The sequence below is a fragment of the Narcine bancroftii genome, chromosome 2, assembly GCF_036971445.1.
Source record: "Narcine bancroftii isolate sNarBan1 chromosome 2, sNarBan1.hap1, whole genome shotgun sequence".
Classification (NCBI taxonomy): domain Eukaryota; kingdom Metazoa; phylum Chordata; class Chondrichthyes; order Torpediniformes; family Narcinidae; genus Narcine; species Narcine bancroftii.
The window spans coordinates 110,531,445-110,548,026 of record NC_091470.1 but is presented as its reverse complement, the minus strand read 5'-3'; the positions used below and the strand labels follow the sequence as shown (position 1 = coordinate 110,548,026).

At 42.1% G+C, this 16,582-nt stretch overlaps 1 long non-coding RNA gene across 2 annotated transcripts in view; it reads left to right on the top strand.

Annotated features, from left to right (window-relative positions):
- The window catches only part of LOC138752439 (uncharacterized), a 134,914-nt gene that overhangs the window by 67,513 nt on the left and 50,819 nt on the right, over positions 1-16,582 (top strand). For both annotated transcript variants that reach the window (XR_011350643.1, XR_011350642.1), the window contains exon 2: positions 15,315-15,380. This is a non-coding gene — a long non-coding RNA (uncharacterized lncRNA). The remainder of the gene's footprint in view (positions 1-15,314; positions 15,381-16,582) is intronic.

Here is a 16,582-nt window from a genome sequence, read left to right as displayed (position 1 = left end):
AAACATCTATCCAATAATGTTGAGTCCCATTTTTAGAATTTTTGAACTGCGTGAATTAGATTAATAAGTTTACAGACATTGTCCACTGTTCGTCTTTTCATAATAAATCCAGTTTGATCTTGTTTTACTATTTTAGGTACACAATCAGCCAATCTGTTAGCTAATCATTTCACTATTATCTTATAGTCTGAGTTAAGTAGAGATATTGGTCTATATGATGCTGGTGTTAATGGGTTCTTCCCCGTCTTTATTGCTGTCTTACATGAATCTGGCAAGTTTTGTGTTTCTTCTATCTGGTTCATTACTTCCAGGAGAAGAGGAATTAATAACTCTTTAAATGTTTTATAAAATTCTTTTGGAAATCCATCCTCTCCTGGTGTTTTATTGTTCAGCAGCTTTTTTAATATATCCTGTACTTCCTCTATTTCAAATGGTTTTATTAGTTTGTTTTGTCCCTCTTGCAATTTCGGCATTTAAACTAAAAGTTCCTCTATTTTATCATCTTTCTCCTCATTCTCAGTTTGATACAATTGTTCATAAAATTCCTTAAAATTTTCATTAATCTCTGTTGGGTTATATGTAATTTGTTTGTCTGTTTTTTTTCCTTGATGCCAGTATCATTCTTTTAGCTTGTTCTGTTTTAAGTTGCCAGGCTAATATTTTATGTGTTTTTCCTCCCAGTTCGTAATACTTTTGCTTTGTTTTCATTATGTTCTTCTCCACCTTGTATGTTTGTAATGTTTCGTATTTATTTTTTTTGTCCGCCAAATCTCTCCTTTTCGTTATATCATCCCTTTTTACTAATTCCTTTTCTGTACTTACTATCTCCCTTTCCAACTGCTCTATTTCCCGATTTTAATCCTTTTTCATCTTAGTCATATAACTTATTATCTGCCCTCTAATGAAGCCTTTCATTGCATCCCATAATATAAATTTGTCTTTCACTGATCCTGTGTTTATTTCAAAATATGTTTTAATTTGGCATTCAATAAACCCCCTAAATTCCTGTCTTTTAAGTAGCATGGAGTTTAACCTCCATCTATATGTTCTTGGTGGGATGTCCTCCAGTTCTATTGCTAATAATAGGGGTGAATGATCTGATAGTATTCTAGCTTTATACTCAGTTTTCCTGACTGAATATGGGCTGACAACAAAAACATATCAATCCTTGAGTTAGTTTTGTGCCTACTCAAATAATATGAAAATTCCTTCTCTCTTGGGTGTTGCCTCCTCCATATATCCATAAGTTTCAATTCCTGCATTGATTTAACCATATATTTGGTGACTTTATTCTTTTTACTTGTCTTTTGTCCAGTTTTATCCAACATTGGGTCCAAATTAAGGTTAAAATCCCCTCCTATATTTCCTTGTGTGTCTGCAATCTTCAAAAAAACTCCTGCATAAATTTTTGATCTTCTTCGTTAGGCGCATATATATTGAGCAAATTCCAAAATTCTGAGTATATCTGACACTTCATCATTGCATACCTCCCTGCCGGATCTATTATTTCCTCCTCTATTTTGATTGGTACATTTTTGTTAACTAGTATGGCTACACCTCTAGCTTTTGAATTATAGGATGCTGCTGTTACGTGTCCTACCCAGTTTCTCTTTAGCTTGTTATGTTCTGCTTCAGTTAGATGTGTTTCCTGCACAAATGCTATATCTATTTTTTCCTTCTTCAATAAATTTAGTAGTCTCTTGCTTTTAATTTGGTTATGTATTCCATTAATGTTTATAATCATATAGTTCAACATGGCCATCTCATATCTTGCATACACTTATTTTCCACCTCTTTGGCACCTCCATCCCCCTTTTCCCCATTTTCATCTCTTAGTTTTCTCTTATTACATTTAATGTACGACAACACATTTAAGACATAAAGTACCCCCGCAGTTCCCACATCCACTAATACCTTAACCCCAAAAAGTTCCCCCCCTATCTGAGTTGCCCCATATCCCTTGCCGGGCAACCACAACTTCCCTCTTTATTTGGATTGCGATCTTGTTCACAGCATCAACAGTGACGGTTATTCCCCCTCTACCCAGCCCTCTCCAGAAAACACTTTTTTTAACACATATAACAAAGTTCTCTCATCCTTTTCTCCCCCTCTTACTCCCTTCCTTCCCTTTTCCCTCTTTAGTTCTTTACATATACATTGTTTTTACATCTTTATATATACTTTATTGCCATTCTTCATTCTTGTTACGTCTCTTCATCTCTTCTCCTGTCCCACAAACATTCTGCAAATTCTTGCACTTTCTCTGGATCCAAGAACAGCCTGTTTTGCTCCCCAGGTATAAATATTTTAAGCACGGCTGGATGTCTTAACATGAATTTGTAACCTTTTTTCCATAAAATCGATTTCGCTGTATTAAACTCCTTCCTCCTCTTTAAGAGTTCAAAACTTATCTCTGGGTAAAAAAAATATTTTGGTTTATTATCTTCTCTAACTTTATTCCTTGCCTATTCCAGTATATTTTCTCTTGTCATGTATCTCAAAAATTTTACTAAGATTAATCTTAGTTTTTGATGTGCCTGTGGTTTCGGAGCTAATGCTCTGTGTGCCCTTTCTATTTCAATTTCTTCCTGCATTTCTGTCGTTCCCAGGACCTTCGGGATCCATCCTTCTATAAATTCCTTCATGTCTGTGCCTTCTTCACCCTCCTTCAGGCCCACTATTTTTATGTTGTTCCGCTTACTATAATTTTCCAACATATCAATTTTCTGAGATAACAACTCTTATGTCTCTAATTTTTTTTGTCACTTTCTTCCAATTTTTCTCTTAAGTCATTCACTTTCATTTCTACAGCCATTTCCTGCTCTTCCACATTCTCTACTCTTCCCTATTTCTGTCATTACCAGTTCTAACCTTTGCATTTAATCTTCTGCCCTTTTCATTTTCCTTTTAATTGCATTAAATTCTAATGATGACCATTCTTTTAATGATCTCATTTGTTCTTCAAAAAAGACTTTATCTATATTCTGTTCATCAGTTTTACCTTTTACTTTTGTGTGTCCAACAGTTTTACCTTCGATTTCTCTGTGAAGATCTTGGTCTTCTTCTTCTGTGTCTGTATCTGTGTTTGTTTTTTCTTCTTCTCTTTTTTTTGTGTATGTGTCTTCTGTTTTTCCTGATGAGCTGCTTGTATCTCTTTGTCGGGCCTCGTCTTGCTGGTCCTCCCCTCCTGGGCTGCTCATCTGTTGCGCTTCCTGACGTTGATCTTGCTTGTCATCCTTCCGTCTATCTCCCTCATCTGTTTCATCGCTTCCTCTTCTGCTGGCTTCTTCGTCCTCCAGCTGAGCACTCTGGTGTCGGGCGTCCCTCAGCTGTGACAGCCCGCTCCTCTGCTGAGCCCCCATCCCACTGGTGTCCTCTTTCTCCTTTGATTGCACACTGCACACTTTTGTTTGCCTCCGAGAGCCATTTTTGTAGTGCACTGCCTGGTGGTTGTGACTCCGCAGGGCAGGTACTGATCTCGAGGGTCGGGCGCTTCTCGCCACCACAGCACCCTGTTCCTTTGTGCAGGTAAGGCCTTCTTCTATCTTCTCCGGTGACCTTTCTATTTTTTTTCCTGTTGCTTTTACTTTCTCCTTCTTGGGAGCCATCTTCTTTCTCTTCTCTGTATTTTTATCTTCTATTTCTTCTATTTTATTTTTGTTATGCTTTGCTTTTTCCTAACTTTTTTCCTATTTTCCTGGAAAGGGCTGGTTTTCCCAACTGGCCACTACTCCGGCACTTGACTCCTCCTAAAAAAAAATCAGCGTTCTTAAAGCCATAGTCTGCCTTGTCCTTCACACTGAATCTCAAAAATGTCAGAGATATATGATAGAGCCTGTACCTAACATTGTTCTGCAGAGGGACAAGAGTTTGGATAATGCTATGTAACACATTGAGGAAAACTGAACTTCCTCAAACCAGCAGCTCTCATAACCCAAAGCTGAAATATCCTGCCAGTGAGAACAAGGATGGACCTTGATGATTCACACATACATGGCCAAGTTTTGGAGCTTGAAAATGTAAGCATAAATCTTAAAGTTCAGACATACAGCATGGTAGCAGAACCTTTTGGCCACAAGGCCGGACGTTTTGAAGAGTGAGATGAAACCGGAACGCCTGGAGGAAACCCCCACAGACATGGGGAGAATGCACAAACTCCTTATAGAGAGCAGAGGATTCAAATCCCGGCCACTTTTGTGCTAACAGCTACACTAAATGTGCCACCCAGAAGTTGTCTTAAAATGGAAATAACAATGATTGATATCACAGAAAAGTTGGGAAGGGCTTAAATGAATGATGATTGAACATGGATAGGAGGACAGGAGAGGAAAGGTGAAAATTGATTGATAGAACTGGAGGAAGGGTAAGAGAGGGAAAAGCAAAGAGAGACAGTTAGAGGAAAGGAGACAAAGGAATGGGGGGGGGGGCTTACAGAAACCAGAGAAGTTGCTGTTGATGGCATCCAGTTGGAGAGTGAGCAGATGGAAGATGAGGTGTTCCTCCACTTTGTAGCTGGTCTCAGACTGACAGTTCACGAGACACGTTGGCATGGAAATGGGGCAGGGAATTGAAATGGATTGTCCCTGGGAGTTCCACGCTACTTGTGGAAGACAGAGCCGAGGTGCTCAATGAAGCGATCTCCCAGTCTGCATCCAATATTTCTGATGTAGAAGAGGCCACAATGGGTTGAACCGGAGCAGTAGATGTTCCCTGCAGACTCACAAGTGAAGTGATGCTTGACTTGGAAGGACTGCTTGGGACATTGTGGTGAGGGAAGAGGGGTGGGTGCAAGTGGTAGGTGCCAAGGGGGCAATTGGTGGGGAGGAAGGAGTGGACAAGATGTTACAGAAGGAGGCACGAGTAGCACTTCCTGCAGTGATTGAGGTTCAGAAAAAATACACTCCAATTCAGCAAGAATCTGGACATTGTGGTGATAGGACCACCAGCCTACTGCAAGGGGCGATCTCTGTACCATCAGGAAGACCACCTAAGGGGCTAACACCACCTGGCCGGCTGACAATCAGCTGACCTGAATAGACCACCTAAGGGGCTGTCTCCACCTGGCCGGCTGTCAATCAGCCGACCTAAATATAGACTTGAGCTGGCTCCTCCTGAGCCAGTCACATGGGGAGCTACCAAGGCTCTTGAATAAAACCTGTGGTACAGCCTTTTCTGAGTTTGTGTTTGCTTGCTGCTATCTCAGTGCACCGCAGACATATACAATGTCATTAAAACTGATCAGTGGCACTTAATGTTCTCATCAATGTTGCTATTGCTTTGTTCTAGTTTGTTGGAGTTTATTTGATATCTGATTGTACCAGGGCATCCCAACGCAACAGCATTTTCCAGTCCATAGTGCAGAGCAGTGTAAAACATGCTTACAGATATACACAGTACATATGTACATATAGTACAACTCCGATTATCTGGTCGGGACCACGCCTATATTGGATAAACGGTTTTACGGAGAACCGGTCATTTTAAAAAAAACAGCCCAGTAGCAACAGCAAATCACTTGTAATAGTATTTAAACAACAACAAACAACAAGGGAAGGCTTTTTAAGCATTAAAATAATATGTAATTCTTGCCAAAAAATTGCTGACCGCTGCCGATCACTGACACCTCCCCACCGAGGCACCACTCCTGCCTGAAGCCCAAGGTTCCCGCTCCTGCCCAGAACCCGAGGTCCACGCTCCTGCTAGCAGACTGACGTCCCCTCTGCCGCCGGGAACCTGATGTCCCCTCTGCTGCCAGCAGACTGACGTCACAAGTCAGTTCAATGTCCGAAAATATTTTGGATAATGAGGATTTTGGAGAATCCAATTTTGGGTAATTGGAGATATATTGTATATTGAAATAAATATCCTTATTACTGTATATCGTAGAGTCACAAAGAAAGGTAAGATAAAGATATAGAACCAACATTTTGGGCTTGAGCCCTTCACCAAGAATGAGCAAAATGTAGGCAGGCGCCTATCTATCACCTATCATCTTTTACCTGTGGGCCTGTGCTCCTCCTCTTCCAATCCCTCCCCTTCACACCATTTTGTTTGTGCACCTGTCTACATTTTGCCCACACCTTGATGAAGGGCTCAAGCCTGAAACGTTGGTTCTGATCTTTGCTACATAAAGACACTGTTTGACCAAGCTGAGTTTCTCCAGCATTATTTTTTTTTACTTCACCCATGGTGTCTGCAGACTTTCATGTTTTACCAATCACGGATAGCTGTTTGACGCAGTCTCACTGTCAGTGAGACTTACTTCCAAGCTCTCAAACATTTCTGAGTGTCCAACAAGTGTCGATTTCCAGTGTGATAGCTTGGTGCATGAGATTCACAGATCTGATTCACACCGGGCTGCAAACTGCTGGAGACTGCAGCTGAGGGATTCACACCAGGCTGCAAACTGCTGGAGACTGGCTTGGACTAGCTGAGGGAGTACCAGGTAATGGAACCTGGATGCAAGAGGATGCCGAGGGCATTGAAGAGTTCCTGATCATGTGGGAGATTCGGATCTGCAGCTTGGACTGCTGATGGTTTGGACTGGAGTCTGTGTGGCTGGAGGCAAATCCACAGACACCTGATTACTTTGAGGGGACTCTCTTTTGCTTCTCTTTCTCTGACTGTAAGAGGCGCATCAAGCTGATGGTGAATCTATCAGTCTTAAGGCAAATTCCATGTAATATTGCACTGTTTTTATTACATGACAATAATCTTGATTGCAAGCCATGGCAGAAAATTTGGAAAACCATACCTGCTGTCCATTCCATTAAAAGACACACAGAACTTTTCCCCATTAAAAACTGCAGATGGAGGTCAGGCAGCATCCATGGGGAGAAATAATCATTCAATAATTTGGGTTTTGATTCTATATCGACACTGAAACTTTCCCAAATTAAGTGCAGAAATAAGAAAATCTTGAGGTTGGTCCAGCTCTAGGTCCATCATGGACCAGAGTCTCTGAACTAGGATTCGAGAGAGCGCTGAGGGCAAGACGGCCTCCCGAAGGGCCTCGAGCCCTGAAGGTTTCCGGATTGTACAGGAGGTTTGGATCTGAGACTTGGGTAGTCAATGGATTGTGTGGCTGCAGAGGTTGCAGGAGCACTGGAGGCAAATGCTCAGACACTCAGTACCTCTGAATGGACTCTCTTTTGTTTCTCTTTCTCTCGCACAGCTGGGGACCCTGGGTGACATAATGGTGACACATGTCTGCCATGTGGTAGGCAGAAGGCATGTTCATGTAATATTACATGTTCCGTACAATAAAGGAACCTTGAATCTCCTTGACTGTAAACATGACAATCCCAGTAACATTTCATTCTTCGCTTGAGCACTGAAATGGCAACATTTCTTGCTGCAGTAAAACCTCTGGTATCTGGCACTTGATGGATGTGAGATAGACAAATTTTCCAGTTGGTTGAGACTCATTCTTACAATGCCTAACTGATACACCTGCATTAAGAATAAGCAGTTTAAAAGACAAACAAACTATACTTTTCTTACCTTGAACAAACTTGACTTGCATGAATATATAAATCTTAAAGCATTTTATTTTCAGTCGCATTCTTTGAAAACACTTAACCATCACTGCATCTGCAGGTTCCTCCCCCTCCACCAAGCCGCCTTAAAAACAAACAATAGCATTTTAGATAATTAACCCCCCCGCACCCAAGTTTACAGATAAAGCCTTACTAATATATTTAATAATATACTAATAAAGATTCTTACTCAGCAGGGATAAGGAGAAACTTTAAGAGACCCCAACGGCGAATGGCATCAACCAGCTCTTCATCCTGGGCAACGCCATCACTGTTTCACATAACTTTATTCTAACAGCTGCTATGAGCAAAGCTCGACCAAGGCTCTCCGCTGGCTCATTATTTGCTTCCAACTTCACCAAAGGTTTATGTATTACTTCTGAAAACATTTACAATTTAAAATTGTTTTTAAATTCTTCATAATTGTAATGTCTAATTATTTATTTATTTATATCTCTTTTGGCTGTTGGTTGAGGTTGCCAGTTGCTTGAATTCTGGATAAGGGTGATTTTTTACTGTTTCTTCATCAGCCACTTTTCCCTGACAATCACATCTTCCTGTCCATGACACCTTTTTCACTCTTCAAGTGTTCCCCATGCTTTATTCCTAAAAAAAATTCTGGAGGGATCTACATGGAAATGTCCAATGTAGAGCTTGAAATTTGAACAAATGAACAGTCACCAAGAAAGAAATATTGTCTGTAGGTTTCTCTGCATAACTAAAGCCATGGATTCCATTTTCCCCCAGTGAAGGGTTGGTGGTGAGGGTTGAATGAACAAGACTCAGCTCATCAGGACAAGATAATCATCAATGTTACCGTGTTCACCTTCATAACATTTCCCAACATATCTGTTGCCCTTGATGTCTGACTGAGGTGGATTGCTTGCCTGGACACAGAACAATAAAGAGATTTGTGCCAGCTTTGTCAGCTGATTGTCAACAACGTTCTACTTTGAGAAGTGGAGAAGGAGCTTCACCCTGTGAGCTCACCCATATGCAAGATGATCAAACAAAATGCTTGATTCAAACATTTTCCTTTGTGCTTTTCTTCAAGTGCGCACTTCTATCCTCAAGTGGATTCTTTCCTCCCTTCAAATCCTGACCATGTTTTAATCTGTATCCTCCCAAAAAAAAGCATCTTATCACTCCACCATTCATTTGCCAGTCAGAGTGCAGCTCAGTTCAATTTGAAACAGAATCAGTGTGAATGAACATTTAGGCTGAGAAATTTAGGTCGCCAAGGAAGAAGACATTCAATCACCACTTTCGTGTCCTTGGAGAGATTTTTCTGACCTGCCCTGACAGAGGAACCTGATTGCATTACCCCAAGTGCAGCTTGAGATTTAAACAACTGAATTCTGCAGCTCGCAGAAAAGAATGAAGAAACACTATCTATCGGAGAGTTAAATATAGGGAATTCTCTGGTTTCCATTTGGAGTGGGACAGTTGGCGTAGCACAACGCCGTAAACAGCCAGCGATTAGGACCTGGGTTCGAATCCCACGCTGTCTGTAAGGATTTTGTCTGTTCTCCCCGTGTCTGTGTGGGTGTTTCCCCGGGGGCTCTGATTTCCTCCCACCGGGGGGAGGGGATAGGTTAATGGGGTGTAAATTGGGTGGCACGGGCTCATGGGCCAGAAAGACCTGTTACTGTGCTGTAATGTCTAAATTTAAATAAGCACATTGTTTTGGACGATGTCTTTCAGACCCAAATTCCCTTAATAGTGCCAACAGTTTGCTCGGTTCCTTTTATTCCCCCTCTCTCAAACAGCATCTGTTTATCACAAATGTAAATATAATGTCAATGCAAAACAACATAATTGATGCCACCAGAGTGTTTGGCAAAATAAAATGTTATCTCTGAAGAATCATTTTTGGTGCATAATATTTTGAGAACAACATCACTTTTTTGTTACATGACTATCCATCATCAAATCAATACATGAAAACAAATGTAATTAAGTGCAGCAAAATCTGGAGAGAGCTCACTGCAGTCTTTCAGTCTTGAATGTGGCAGATATTTTTGAGGACAGAGCTACAGCAATCAACAAGCCGCTGGAATCCGGCGCCTGTGGTGATTGGCATATGCCGGGAAAGTGAATTTTCTGGTTGCTTGATGCGCAGATTGGCGAACTCATGGGAAGGCATGCCAATCCGTAATTTTTACCTGTTTATTTTCCTCAATTTTTTTTGCCTGGTGTTTCTGGATAATAGGGGTTCCCTGGTATTGAGCAACCAGGAAAAAAATAAAGCAAGGAAATAAATAAATAGAATTACAGATGAATAAGAATAAATGAAAAATTAAATAAAAGTTTAAAATTGTTCTTTGGCTTGCCTTCGCGGACGAAGATTTATGGAGGGGGTAAATGTCCACGTCAGCTGCAGGCTCGTTTGTGGCTGACAAGTCCGATGCGGGACAGGCAGACACGGTTGCAGCGGTTGCAGGGGAAAATTGGTTGGTTGGGGTTGGGTGTTGGGTTTTTCCTCCTTTGCCTTTTGTCAGTGAGGTGGGCTCTGCGGTCTTCTTCAAAGGAGGTTGCTGCCCGCCAATCTGTGAGGCGCCAAGATGCACGGTTTGAGACGATATCAGCCCACTGGCGGTGGTCAATGTGGCAGGCACCAAGAGATTTCTTTAGGCAGTCCTTGTACCTTTTCTTTGGTGCACCTCTGTCACGGTGGCCAGTGGAGAGCTTGCCATGTAACACGATCTTGGTCTTGGGAAGGCGATGGTCCTCCATTTTGGAGACGTGACCCGCCCAGCGCAGCTGGATCTTCAGCAGCGTGGACTCGATGCTGTCGACCTCTGCCATCTCGAGTACTTCGACGTTAGGGATGAAAGCGCTCCAATGAATGTTGAGGATGGAGCGGAGACAACGCTGGTGGAAGTGTTCTAGGAGCCGTAGGTGATGGCGGTAGAGGACCCATGATTCGGAGCCGAACAGGAATTGTAATTGTTCTTCAAAGCAACATGCAAGATGGTAGCAAACATTCAGCCAGCGGTGCGCCCCTGTCGTGGCCCACCCACAGCAGCTGTTTGCCTTTATCTGTAAACTTGGGTGGGGTGGGGGATTCATTATGACAGTGGCATGTTTAGCCTAGTGGCTAACACCAGCAACTGGGGTTCGAATTTAAATTTAAATTTTGTAACTTATGGAAATTACCCAATTAAAGTGAACTTTGCATAATTCAGAATGACAATACTGATTTTTTTTCAAATTACTTTACATTTGCACTGTCTTTTGTCTTTTAAACTGTTTATTCTTAAAGGTGGTGTATTAGTTAGGCATTGTAAGGAAGTGTCTCAGGCAAATTCACATATCCGACATCTGCAATTCCTGTAGGTGCTGGACACCAGGGGTTTTACTGTATCTACAAGTACACATGGATTTAAACTGGAATAGAAAAGCAATGTAAACTGTGGGCTGTACTTGTGGCCTTAGATACAGGTACTCCCCAACTTGTGACCTATGAAACTTATGTACATACGAATGAAACAAATATATAAAATCTATGCAGTTTATGTTGCATTTCATAAACAATAACAGCGATACAGGGCATATAAGAGCCAAAATTAGCATACTTATCTTATTAGTCAAGCTGGGTGCAACCATCTAGATTCCTGTGCGCATGCGCGAGTCTTCAGTGGGCGCATGCGTGGTGGGTTCGCGTATTGCAGTTCGGTTGGGGCATGAGCGAGAGTTAAGGGCGCAAGTTCAATACTGTCGGGACGCTTAACTCTCGCACATGCGCCGACCAAACTCCAACATGCAAACTCACTGAAGATCTGTGCACGCGCCCATCGAAGATACACATGTGCGCACAGGAATCGAGGTGGCTGCGCCCAGCCTGGCGACCCCGGGAAGCCGACCAACAGGGAAAGTATGGACCAGAATGTGGAAAGATTTGCCAATGTTGATCAACAAATTCTGTAAGTTTTAAGTGGTTATCTTGAAATCTATGATTAAAAAAAGATTTGATTAAAAAGTTTGCTTTAAGAACTTGGTACTCCACACGCGTGGGCAAGATTCCAACTCGTCCATTCTGAGATATGCCCGATTCGGTTCCCATTATGGTCATAAGTCAGGGATTGCCTGTACCTTGGGCTCAAGCCCAAATCTTTGGATACGCATCCTTGCTAAATAAACTGCACTGTTTGACCTGCTGAGTTTCTCCAGCTTTGTGTGTCCGCAAACTTTTGTGTTTTAATTGTGTCGTTAGGTGTCTCATTTTGAACTTGCTATGTTCACCACATCTCTCCCTGCCTGGCTCTCTGTTATATTTTATTAGCCTTCAATTTATACAGCAAAGACAGCATCTTTCCTAAGCTCCTTCATTCACAAAGTCAGAAAGAGTGATGAAACATCAATACACGAAACAACTGGTCCTTACAATATGCCGTTTTCTAGAGCTCACGTCGTTTCTTCTGCAACAGAACAGTCCCTTGGGAGACACAAAATCTGAGAAGGCCAAGTTCTCATTCTATATTTCCCATTCCTTTCATGACAAAATTATTATTTTAAATTTTCATTCTCATAATAACATAACATAACATAACATAACAATTACAGCACGGAAACAGACCATTAGGCCCTTCTAGTCCGCACCGAACCAAACACCCTTTTCTAATCCCACCTCCCTGCACAATGCCCATAACCCTCCATCTTCTTCTCATCCATATACCTGTCCAACCTTTTCTTAAATAATACAATTGACTCCGCCGCCACTATTTCTCCCGGAAGATCATTCCACACAGCTACCACTCTCTGAGTAAAGAAGTTCCCCCTCATGTTACCTCTAAACCTCTGCCCCTTAATTCTTAACTCATGTCCTCTTGTTTTAAACTTTCCTCCTCTTAACGGAAATAGTCTATCCACATCCATTCTGTCTATCCCTTTCATAATCTTAAATACTTCTATCAAATCCCCTCTCAACCTTCTACGCTCCAAAGAATAAAGACCCAATCTGTCCAATCTCTCCCCATACTCCAGATGCTTAAACCCAGGCAACATTCTGGTAAACCTTCTCTGCACTCTCTCCACTCTGTTTATATCCTTCCTATAATTAGGCGACCAGAACTGCACACAGAACTCCAAATTAGGCCGCACCAACGTCTTATACAATCTCAACATCACCTCCCAACTCCTATATTCCATGCAATGATTGATAAAGGCCAGCATACTAAAAGCCTTCTTCACCACCCTATTCACGTGAGTTTCTACCTTCAGGGAACGATGTACCGTCACTCCTAAATCTTTCTGCTCTTCTGTATTCCTCAATGCTCTCCCATTTACCACTTATGTCCTATTCTGATTCTTCTTACCAAAATGAAGCACCTCACACTTATCAGCATTAAATTCCATCTGCCATTTTTCAGCCCACTTTTCTAAGCAGCCCAAATCCCTCTGCAATCCTTGAAAACCTTCTTCATTATCCACTATTCCACCTATCTTAGTATCGTCTGCATATTTACTAATCCAATTCACCACCCCATCATCTAGATCATTAATGTATATAACGAACAACAATGGGCCCAATACAGATCCTTGAGGCACACCACTGGTCACCGGCCTCCAACCTGACAGACAATTATCCACTACCACTCTCTGGCCTCTTCCTTTCAGCCAATGTTCAATCCATTTGACTATCTCAAAATTTATACCTAAAGACTGCACCTTCCTAACTAACCTTCCATGTGGTACCTTATCGAAGGCCTTACTGAAGTCCATATAGACAACATCCACTGCGCTACCCTCATCCACATTCCTCGTCACCTCTTCAAAAAATTCAATCAGATTGGTCAAACATGACGTACCTCCCACAAATCCATGTTGAGTGCTCCTGATCAGACCCTGTCTATCCAGATGTTTATAAGTACTATCTCTAAGAATTTTCTCCATTAATTTACCTACCACAGACGTCAAACTTACAGGCCGATAGTTGTCAGGCTTCCTCCTTGAACCCTTTTTAAATAACGGAACCACATGCGCAATGCGCCAATCCTCCGGCACTATCCCCATATCTAATGACATTTGAAAAATTACCACCAGAGCCTCTGCTATTTCCTCCTTCACTTCTCTCAATGTCCTGGGGAAGATCCCGTCTGGTCCCGGAGACTTATCCACCTTTATATTCTTCAAAAGCCTTAAAACTACACTTTTTGTAATCTCTATATTCCCCATATTTACCCAATTTGCTTTTTTTATCCCACATCTCCCAATATCCTTCTCCTTAGTGAATACCGAAGAAAAAAAACTGTTCAATATCTCCCCCATTTCTCTAGGTTCCACACACAGTTTTCCACTCTGATTTTCTAAGGGACCAATTTTGTCTCTAGCTTTCCTCTTACCATTAACATATTTGTAGAACTCTTTTGGATTAGTTTTCACCCTGCTTGCCATAGTTTTCTCATCCTGCATTCATTTCTCATCCCTAAGGTGCTGGTGGGCACCCAGGTGTGAATGTGAACGAGCTTGCTCGGACTATCGCCAGATTATTGTGGAATGGGACCAACATTTTATGATGATCAGGATATTGATTTCAGATTTGTTGTCAGAGAACATACATGACATCACATACAGCCCTGAGATTCTTTATCCTGCAGGCCAGGCAGAATCACCACTTATTGGTAATGCAAAAAAAAAAGAGAAATGTAAACAAACTGACTGTGCAACACAGAGAGAAAAAAATAAAGTGCACAAGTAAGAGTCCTTAAATGAGTCCCTGGCTGAGTTTGTTGTTGAGGAGTCTGATGGTGGAGGGGGAGCAGCTGTTCCAGAACCTGGCGGGTGTGAGTCTTATGGCGCCGATACCTCTTTCCTGATGGGAGCAGCGAAAACAGAGCGTGTGCTTGTTGTGGATTCTTAACGGTTGCAGCTGCTCTCCAACGGCAGCATTTCCCTGTCGATGCTCTCGATGATGGGGAGGGTTTTGCCTGTGATGTCCTAGGCTATGTCCACTATCTTTTGCAGGGCTTGATGCCCGGGGTGCCCATACCAGACCACGATGTAGCCGGTCAGCACACTTTCCCACACGGATCTGTAGAAATCTGCTAGGATTTCTGATGTCATACCAAATCTCATTCAATGACTGAGGGGATTTTCTGTTACTTCACTTTCTCTGATGCTGGGCAATTTCTGCTCATGCCAAATCTGTGTCTGCCTTACGGCAGACTAAATGCAATTTCATGTAATATTACCCCTCTCTCTCCCTTATGCACCTATTACCTCTTGCCTGTGCTCCTCCCCCTGCCCTTCCTCCCCCCCCCCACACCATTTTGTTCAGGTGCTTGCCTATATTTTGCCCATACCTTGATGAAGAGCTTAAGCCTAAATCATTGGTTTTACAGCCATGCAGCACGGTAACAGGCCTATGAGCCCATTCAGCCCAATTACACCCAGTTGACCTACAACCCCGGTACATTTTGAAGGGTGGGAGGAAACCGGAGCCCCGGGGAAACCCACGCAGACACGGGGAGAATGTACATATCCTTACGGATAGTGTGGGATTCAAACCCCAGTTGCCAGTGCTGTAGCAGCATTGCACTAACTGCTATGCTATCCCGCTACACTAATCCCACCGGCTACGTATCTTTATCTTTGCCATATAAAGAACGCTGTTTGACCTGCTGAGTTTCTCCAGCGTTGTTTTTTTTTTTTAATTTGTGTAATATTATGTCTGTTTAATTACATGACAATAAAAGAATCTTTACTTTTGAATCTTGAAACAAGTCCATTGTTGTAAATTCACCCTATTCTTCCATTCCCAACATCTTCCCACAGATTCTACAGCTAACCAACGCAACTCAGGGCAATTATTCTGTAGCTGCTAATTAACCCAGCATTCAGGTAAGGATGGTGAGTTCTCTCACATCAAGGATAATAGTAAACTAAATGAACGTTGATGCCAATCTAATTATAAGAGAATCATTATTACCAATGCTGGCACTTTATTCCAGTTTTAATTAAGAAATTGAATGTACATTTCTGTTTGATTAGTTGCATTTAGGCACGATTTGAACTCTGCAAATCATTAATGCTGCCTTCTGAATTGATCATCCTGTAACAATTTTTTTAACCCCTATGCTTTTCAACTTGAATATTTTCATCAAAACCACTGGCTGAACTTGTAAATGTTGACCATCCTCACCGGTTTCTTCTCTTTGGATTGTGCCTCTGGGAGGTGCGATCTGTGCAGGGCAAAGTCCCTCTGAATGCATGAACAGAGATACTCCCAGGATGGCTTCGAGGGTTTTATAGTTGTCAAAACTGTTCCTTGTGTCATTGCAATATTGTTGTGTGATCCAGATCTGAATTTCTGTGGAGATTCAACTTTTGACGTTCAAAGGCATTCACTGATGACGTCGCTACCATAGGCTGGAACTCAAACAGCAGTAAGCCACAATAGAGAAGGGAGTTGGATGGATTGGTGGCTTCATGGCAGGAGTCACCAATCTCAACTCTGAGGAGCTGTCTCTGGAGTTTCGGAAGAGTGGAGTAGCTCACTCCCTGATGTGTATCAATGGTGTTGAGGTGGAGACAGTAGGCAGCTATTTTCTGAAGTGTAAACGACACCAATATCCTATCCTGGTCCAGCTCTTCTGCTCATGATGGCCAAGAAAGCATGCCTGCGCCTCTATTTTCAGAGAAGCCTAAGGAAATTTCTCATATCACCTGCGACAGATGCACCATTGAAAGAGCGCTGTTAGAATACCCGACTGTGTGGTATGAAAACTATTCCACGCAATACCGCAAGAAACTCCAGAGATTGAGAGCATAGCTCAGACCATCACACAACTCAAGATTCAAGATGCTTTTATTGTCATGTAACAAAGACAGTGCAATGTTACATGGAACTTGCTTTCAGACAGATTTGTCATCGGCAGAAATTGCCTGAAGTGCCTCTTGCAATCAGAGAAAGAGAAGCAAAAGAGAGTTTGTGGTGATATGCTTCCTTCATTGTATATAGTTATTGTTGGCTACTATTGTGGTGCGTTGTTAGACAGAATCAGACACACACAAGGTAAAGACTGTACAACAGGCTTTAATCC